Raw genomic sequence first — 8,401 nt, 5'->3', positions numbered from 1 at the left:
AGAGAGAGAGAGAGAGAGAGAGAGAGAGAGAGAGAGAGAGAGAGAGAGAGAGAGAGAGAGAGAGAGAGAGAGAGAGAGAAGAGGGACTTTAAGAAACGACAACAAGCCTATTAATATGTTATGAAAGTCCCACCCTGGGTGAATTCCTACTTTGCCCCTGGCTATAATGTTTCAGAGCCAGATGAGGTGAGGCAGAAAGAGCCACACAATCTCACTCTCCTCCAGAGAAACTGTTGGAATGAAGTTATTCACTGTATTAGCACAGGATGGCAAATACCATGGCTGACCCCAAGGTTCCTATTACTTGTCGTTCTTATGGATAACTCCTCATATTTTATTAACATATCATGGCTTCACTGGTGATAAAAAGTAGAAAGAGAAAGAAAAAGAATATGCTGGGTGAACAAGGTAAGGTTTTTAAAACTGCCATTTAAATTGAAAGAAGCCAAAAGAAAAAAGTCAAATTTCCAGCGACTAAACACAAACACATTTTGCACAAACACACACACATGAACATACACATGCACACACACTCTCATACACCTATACACATATAGACACACTCTTACACATACACTCAGACACAAACACACACATGTGCACACACAAATATACACATAAAAACACACATGCACACATACACACACACATAGGCACATGCACACATATACACATAAAAGTATACTTATCCATACACATAATACAAACACACATACATACACACATAAATACAAATACAAAATACATGAACACACACTTACACACAGGAATGCCCACATACAAATATGTAACATACATATACTCTAAGAAATACACACAAACAGACACAAGCAAACACACTTACAAAATATGCATGAATACAAACATATACACATATATATTAAAATATGTACAAATAAACACATATACACACATAAGAGAAATACATATGTATTTGTTTATATGTGTGACAACATGAATAAGTTTATGTGTGTATGTGTTTGTATACTTATGTGTGTTCACATGTATATAGTTATGTGTTTACATGAGTACATGTATATATATATATTTGTGTGTCATGTGAATTTTTCATGTGTATATATATTTATATATGCATACATGTGTATATGTATGTGTTCATTCTTATGTATATTTACATGTGTATGTGTATATGTGTGTGCATGCATGCATATACTTTTGCATATGACTACATATGTATATTTATGTGTGTGCATGCATATTTACACACACAGATACACACACATTCAGAGAAACACACATATATATTGACAGATATACACTAACCTACATATGTAAATACATCCACACATATATACATGTGCATGCATATGCACAAACACTCACATCCATAAGCAAACACACATACAAACACACACACATGTGCACACACATGCACACACATGCACACAATCAAATTTACATAGACACATCAACCCACACATATACAAACTCACATATACACACATGTATGTGTATTAACATGTATATATTAAAATGAATATAAACACACACATACATAATATGCACACATGCAAGATATGCACATACACATACACAGAAGCACATGTGCATACGCAAATACATATAATATGCACACATAAATGCATATACACAGAAAAACATAAACACAGATAAAAATATACATGCACACACATATACACTTGCACACATGTATACACATACAAACGTATATAACAGAATGATATAAATATAACGTATGCACATACACACTTGCACAGTCATACACATACATACATGCACACACATACACATACATGTACACACAAGCACACCCAGAGGAATACATACCACAAATGCACACACACACACACACACACACACACACACACACACACACACAAATTACAAATTTATAGGTAGGAACTTAGAAGTGATGGGGAGATGGGAGAGGATGCGTTGCGTTCCTACATAGCAAGCTCTTGTCTCCATGAATGGAATATCATTGAATTGCCAGCCACAGACTTCTGGCAGAAACTAGGGAGAGATACAGGGAAGGGATGAACCAATCAATTCAGTTGGCTGAACCACAAGGTGGGGTCTCCTCTCCAAGTAGAGCTCCCATGGCAGGATAAGGAATAACAATGTACCAGGAATAGAATTCTCTTCTGGAGTCCTGGCCTCCAGAAAGGTCATTAGGGAACTGTTGCTTCAAGATTCCTGCTCTATATGACCAACTTCTGTCTCCAGTGCTCCGCATACAGACATAACAATAAAATGAGATAAGGTATACAAATTACCTGGAATACAAGGTGAACATAAATGTTGTAAAGAGCAAAGCATACAACAAAAGCTAATGTTCTTTCTGTGTCAGTTCCAGACACTCAGCTAGTTAGATAAGACACCTATCAAGATAATTGAGTAAATTTTATTTTTGGACCTCATTAAACTAAAAGTTCCTTTCTATCTTAAAAAATTCAACTTGCCGAGGATGATCCATTAGAATTGCAATTAAATCGCAGTCGTCTAAATAATTAAACAATAGGGTATCTATGTATAGCAACTACTAGACAGTCTTTCTCTATCTATTTTAAAGACTGGTGGGTATGCAAATGACTTTGCAAGATTATTTTATTAGCATAAATAGTCTGAAATTTAAATAACTTAAGCTATGCAGACACTGTGAGTCATAGTATTTTCATTTTCCTTCTATCTCTGAGTTCTATGACAGCTCCTTTTCCGGAACCCAGGAACAATGGGGCCTTTGAAGAACCCCAGAGATTTGAAAATACCTTTCACAGAGCCTTTGTTATTGCCTCAGATGCTTGGAACCACATGGGACACAATCCCTCTGTCGTGGGATACACCCCCTCTGCCCTCAGAATCTAATGAACTGAAGGCATCTTTTCCTGTTCTGCATCATGCATAAAATTGCAGCTTTGTCAGACTGACTGCTGTGTGTTCCTCTTACCGGTAATACTAGGCAAGAAGTTTTTCTACTTAGCTGACTGATAATTCATAATCAGGATGTCTCACTGCAGAGTTTTGATGGGGGCTGTGATCGGGACAGAGGTCAGAATGCAAAGCAAATTCATTCCTCTGAGGCCTCCGAGAAGAAGATGGACTGGGAACTGCTCCTTCTGACACTGTTTTACTGTTCCTTCTACTTATTTTAGTGACAGTGTGACCTATATCAGAGGAAACATGCAAGACAACAAACACACCTAGCCTCTGTCTTTCCTGTCCTTTCTTCCCTTCCTTTGTGCCTTTCCCACAAAAACTTGAATCCCCATTTGGTTGACATAAATTAAATTTCCTTCTAGAGATTCCGTGTTCTCATGAAACAATTGCTTATCTCCCTGCACTACAAAAAGGAAGTACAACGCACAGAAAAAGATGGCAGTTTTGTAGTTTATCAAGCATTTCGCAACATAACTTTAACAAATACACCGAACAAATGAAGACCCAGGAACTCTTTCTTTGCAAGCTTCCGGAGAGCTGCAAAAGTTGCTGACGATCCTTTGTTCTGGCTTTACTGGCCCATTCCTCATTTTATTCTTTGGTCCAGCAGCTCTTTGAGGCCTTCCTGCTTTCCAAACTATTTTGAGACCATACTGTTCTAACGTTTGTGAGATGCAATGACATATGTATTAATTTGTGAAGGTTGGTGCAACACATAGCACAGATTAGAAGGCTTAAACTACGGAAGTGTAAATTTTGCAGTAATAAGAGTTCTCATCCTTGGTCAAGTCTCTGGCAGATGTGGTCTCTTCTAAGGGTTGCTTTGCTACAAATGGACCCTTTCTTTATGCCTCTTTATATGGTAATTAACTGAATAATCACTCTAAGTCCCAACATCCTTTATCTCTCTACATCCTTTATGGAGTCTCTCTCCCTCCCCCCACCTCTCTCTCTCTGTATGTGTGTATGCATATGAGTGTGTACATATATGGGTGTATACATGTTCATGTTCTTGTGCACACAGGTACATGCATACATGCATGTGTGGGATCCAAAGGCGAATCTCAGAGTCTGCCCACTTTATTTTTTGGAATAGAATGAGACTTGTGGAATCACTGATTACTTATTCCTGGCTGGCCAGCGAGCCCTTGAGCCCTCTTGTTTCACCTTCCCAAACACTGGGATTACAATTTCAAGCTACCATGCCTGGCCATTGATTGGTGATTTACTCTCAAGATGGATAGGAGAATGTAGTTTCTTAGTTAATAGAGTCCTGGATGAACAAAGCAGGATAACCCGGGCCAGTTGGTTGGATGGAAATAGAGGAATTCTATGCACACACACACACACACACACACACACACACACACACACACACACACACTAGCTCAACTTTTAAATTTCATCTTTATCTTTTAACTCTTTGATGGTGTCATGCATGCATATAATGAATTCTAGCCAGTTTCACCCACCTTTACATTCTCTTGTCCCTTCTTTCTCCAGCTGATCCCTTTCTTCATTCCAACAAGACTTCTCTCACTTTCCGGTCTTTCTTTGTGTGAGTCACTTAGTCTGGTTAGGTTTGCTTGCATGAATATGAGTGGGGCTTTTTTATTGGAGCGTTTGAAATCTTTAAGCGGCGGTTAGGCCACTGAAGAGAATGATATTCCTTTCCCTTCAACCACGGACGGCCAATAGTTCCCCAGCAAATGGCCTCATAAGCCCTCTTCCTTCCATGATGTTGATGGACCCATCCTTGTGCAGGTAACTGCTACAAGTTCATGAGTACAGCAGTCATGCCATGTCCAAAGGGCATCTTTACGTAGATCAGATTCCCACCCTCTCACTTTTATGTTCTCCCTATCCTCTCTTCTCTCTTTGATCCTGGAGGGATGAGAGAGGTGTCATATTAAGTGCTGATGACTCCAGTGTCAATTAGTAATGACACTCCAATCAGTTAGGAGTTTCTTCACTAACCTAGTTGTTCCTCACGCAATAAGATGAAGGTATAAAGCAGTACTGATCTGTGGGTATAAGCATACATACTCCCAGGGCAGTTTAACAGCATAGCCATTTAGCATATCAGTACCCTTAGGGCCTTTGAGCTCATCAGGCACAGGCTCTTGCCTGGAATTGCTGCTTTTACTTGGGTGCTGTCCATCGGATGGTGGTCCTTCTGCTTGAGTGGCAAGCACTTTAGCAACTGAGCCATCTCCCCAGTTCCCTTCCAGTCAGTTTGCTTTTCTTATAGGACACCCATCGATTTGGGTTGGGCTGACCCCATAGCCTCATCTTAAAGTCATTCTCTTGTTTAATGTCCTATTTCTGAAAGTAATCTCATTCTAACCTTTGTGACTAAGGTCTCTGACTAATGTGCTTTAGGCATGTGCTGCTTATCCCCAAACACGTGGATTTGGGGTAAGACACCCTTGTTTTGTTTTGTGGTCTATGGATATCCACCCTAGCACCCCATTCTTCCCCCAATTCTGCCTTCTTATTTTCTATTTTACCTTTTATCTTGCCTGACTCTGAACATATTCATATTCTTGTTATCATTTGGTTTTAGCTCTCACCACTGTATTTACAGCACCAGAGAATTCTGCCTCGTTTGTATAGCGATTTCTTCAGTGATTTGATACTTTCTGATGTTTTCCTCCTTGTCTCTTTCAGTTTAAAATCCCCACTTTAGCATTTCTGATAAGAAGTGTTCAGCGCCGGGTGTGGTGGCGCATGCCTTTAATCCCAGCACTCGGGAGGCAGAGGCAGGCGGATTTCTGAGTTCGAGGCCAGCCGGTCTACAGAGTGAGTTCCAGGTCAGCCAGGGCTATACAGAGAAACCCTGTCTCGAAAAACCAAAAAAAAAAAAAAAAAAAAAAAAGAAGTGTTCAGCAATGACAAACTTTCTCAGGTCCCTTGCCTCGAAATGTCTTTATTTACCCATCATTTCTACAGGAAAGCTCCAACAGGCATGGTGGCTTCAGCTGATGGGTTCTTTTCCTCCTTCATAACTGTAAATACTTCATTCTGTTTCATCTAGTTTGCAGGGCTTAGGTTGAGACATCTGCCATGAGATCACTCTTACGTTTTATTTGTGTCTGCTCTTACACCCTTCTCTTTATCGCCAGCCCTCTGTAGTTTGATCGTTACATGTTCTAGGGCAGACTTAGATGTCCTGAATCCAGGCTACTTCGCACTACTTTGGGGATGTTACCCTTTCCTATTCTGGGATATTTGCATTTTATTTAGGCTTGGGGAATGTCATTATGATTGTTGTACCTCTTTGGCACTCTCCAGGACCTTGTCATGTCACTTATTTGGTGTTTTAACACTGCCCCAAGAAGCTGTCTTTTTTTGTTTGGAATATTTTATCCTCATGCTATGTATTTTCAAATTGTCTTTGAGCTTGTGCGATCTTCCTTTGGCTTGATCTGTTAGGAAATTTATCCCTTCTATCAGATTTCTCATTCTGTTTAGTGTGGTTTTTTTTTTTTTTTTCGATTTTAAGGGTTTGTTGGAATTCTTTTTCAATTCAGATTCACAGAAATTAGTTTTAGTCCCCTGACTTGGTTAGTTTCCTTAAAGCATTTAAATTCTCTGTTCAGAGACTGAAGAGGTGTCTCCGTGGTTAAGGGTGCCTGCTTTTCTTCCACAGCACCTACTTGGGTTCAATTCTCACACTGAGTGGCTCACAACCTCCTGTATCTCCAGGTTCAAAGGATTGGGTGCTCTCTTCTGACCTATATAGGCACCCCACACATGACACGACCACATAGACATATACACATAAATATAAATCGAGCCAAATATTTAACCTCTTAATCCAAGGACTCACTTATATAGATTGCTACATGATTGGTCCCTGGTGCCTTACTTACCTGTTAGGTAAAGTCATATTTCCCTACAAGTTATTGAAGCTTGTTATGTATGATGAGATTAGTTTTCCATTCTGTTCTTGGCAATATCTTTAATTGTGCCCATCTATCCAGAAATTCTAAGCATGCTATTTTCTCAGGCTCAATGATTGCTGCCTCTATTTCTGTACTAGATGGTCTCTAAGTCTAGGTTGTGTACCTTCTGTGGTTCTCACTTCGCTATGACCTACCTGCTGCTGAGATATGTGCACAAATATGGTTCTAGATTGCCATAGCCAGCTACAGGTTATGTTGAATAGAATCTAAGTCTGCCAGGAGTCGTGGGTCTCAGCCTAGCACAGGGGAAAACTCAGAAGTTCCACCAGTTGTCATAGTCTTGAATAAGGAACAGTTGAGCACTGATGAGTACTGGGTTTTATTTTATCAGAGCTGGTATTGGGCTCAGCATCTAAAGATGCAACTTAATTTCCTCGCATCCCTATTGAGAGTTAGTGGACTCAAAAAGAGGGGCGAGGAAGAGGATGGAGATGAGATTCTGGAAGAATTGAGGGGCAACAGGGATATACACTTATATTACGTACATATACACATATAAACATATACACACAGACACACATATATACATATATACCCATACATACACAAATATACATATGCACACATATATGCATATATATATAATACATATATGCATATACATATATACAAATATACACATAAACATATATACATATATACACACATAACATACATATAACATACACATATATATCACATATGAATGTGTATATACATATACATATGCATATATATATATATATATATATATATATATATATATATATAAAACAATTAAATACATATATGGAATGACCAGAGAATAAAAAGAAGAAATGGGGAATATTTTTACCTCTCTGGCATTCTATAAGAGTTTCTGTGCTAATAAATTATTTTAAAGCCCACTGTGGAATTAGTAAAGTACTTGGAATCTTAGTTTTCTTTGTACTAAGCATGAAAGAACAAAACTGTTTGTTAATCCAAAAGCAACTTTAGGTTCACAGAAAAATAAACAACCTACAGAGATTTTTTTCATATCTTTGTGTCCCCACCTACACACCACCTCTGTTTACATTCCTCACAATTTCTTATCTAATTAAATCAGTATATTATCTCTGCAAATCCATTCTATTTTCTATCTATCTATCTGTCTGTCTGTTATCTATCTATCTATCTATCTATCTATCTATCTATCTATCTATCTATCATCAATCATAATTCTCTGTCTACCTACCTATCTTTACATTAATAGAACCAATTCCTTATAAAAGAAACACTAAGAGCTACCTGTCTTGTTGACCATAGAGTATACACAAGGCAAGTGCCTTTTAGGAGCTAGAGTAGTCCCCAACCAGATTTCAAATCTGCTGCCACCTTGTTTTGAACTTTCCAGCCACCAGGACTATGAAACAAGCTTTTGTTTCTTTTGGTCAACTAGGTATACAATAACTTAATGTAGCCATTCAAATAGCCTAACACAGGAATGCACACGCAGTGTTGGTACCATAAAGACCATATAGCCGGGCCTGGTGGCGCAGGCCTTTAATCCCAGC

The sequence above is a fragment of the Mus pahari genome, chromosome 12 (genome assembly GCF_900095145.1).
Source record: "Mus pahari chromosome 12, PAHARI_EIJ_v1.1, whole genome shotgun sequence".
Taxonomy (NCBI): domain Eukaryota; kingdom Metazoa; phylum Chordata; class Mammalia; order Rodentia; family Muridae; genus Mus; species Mus pahari.
Note: the sequence above shows the minus strand (reverse complement) of the source record.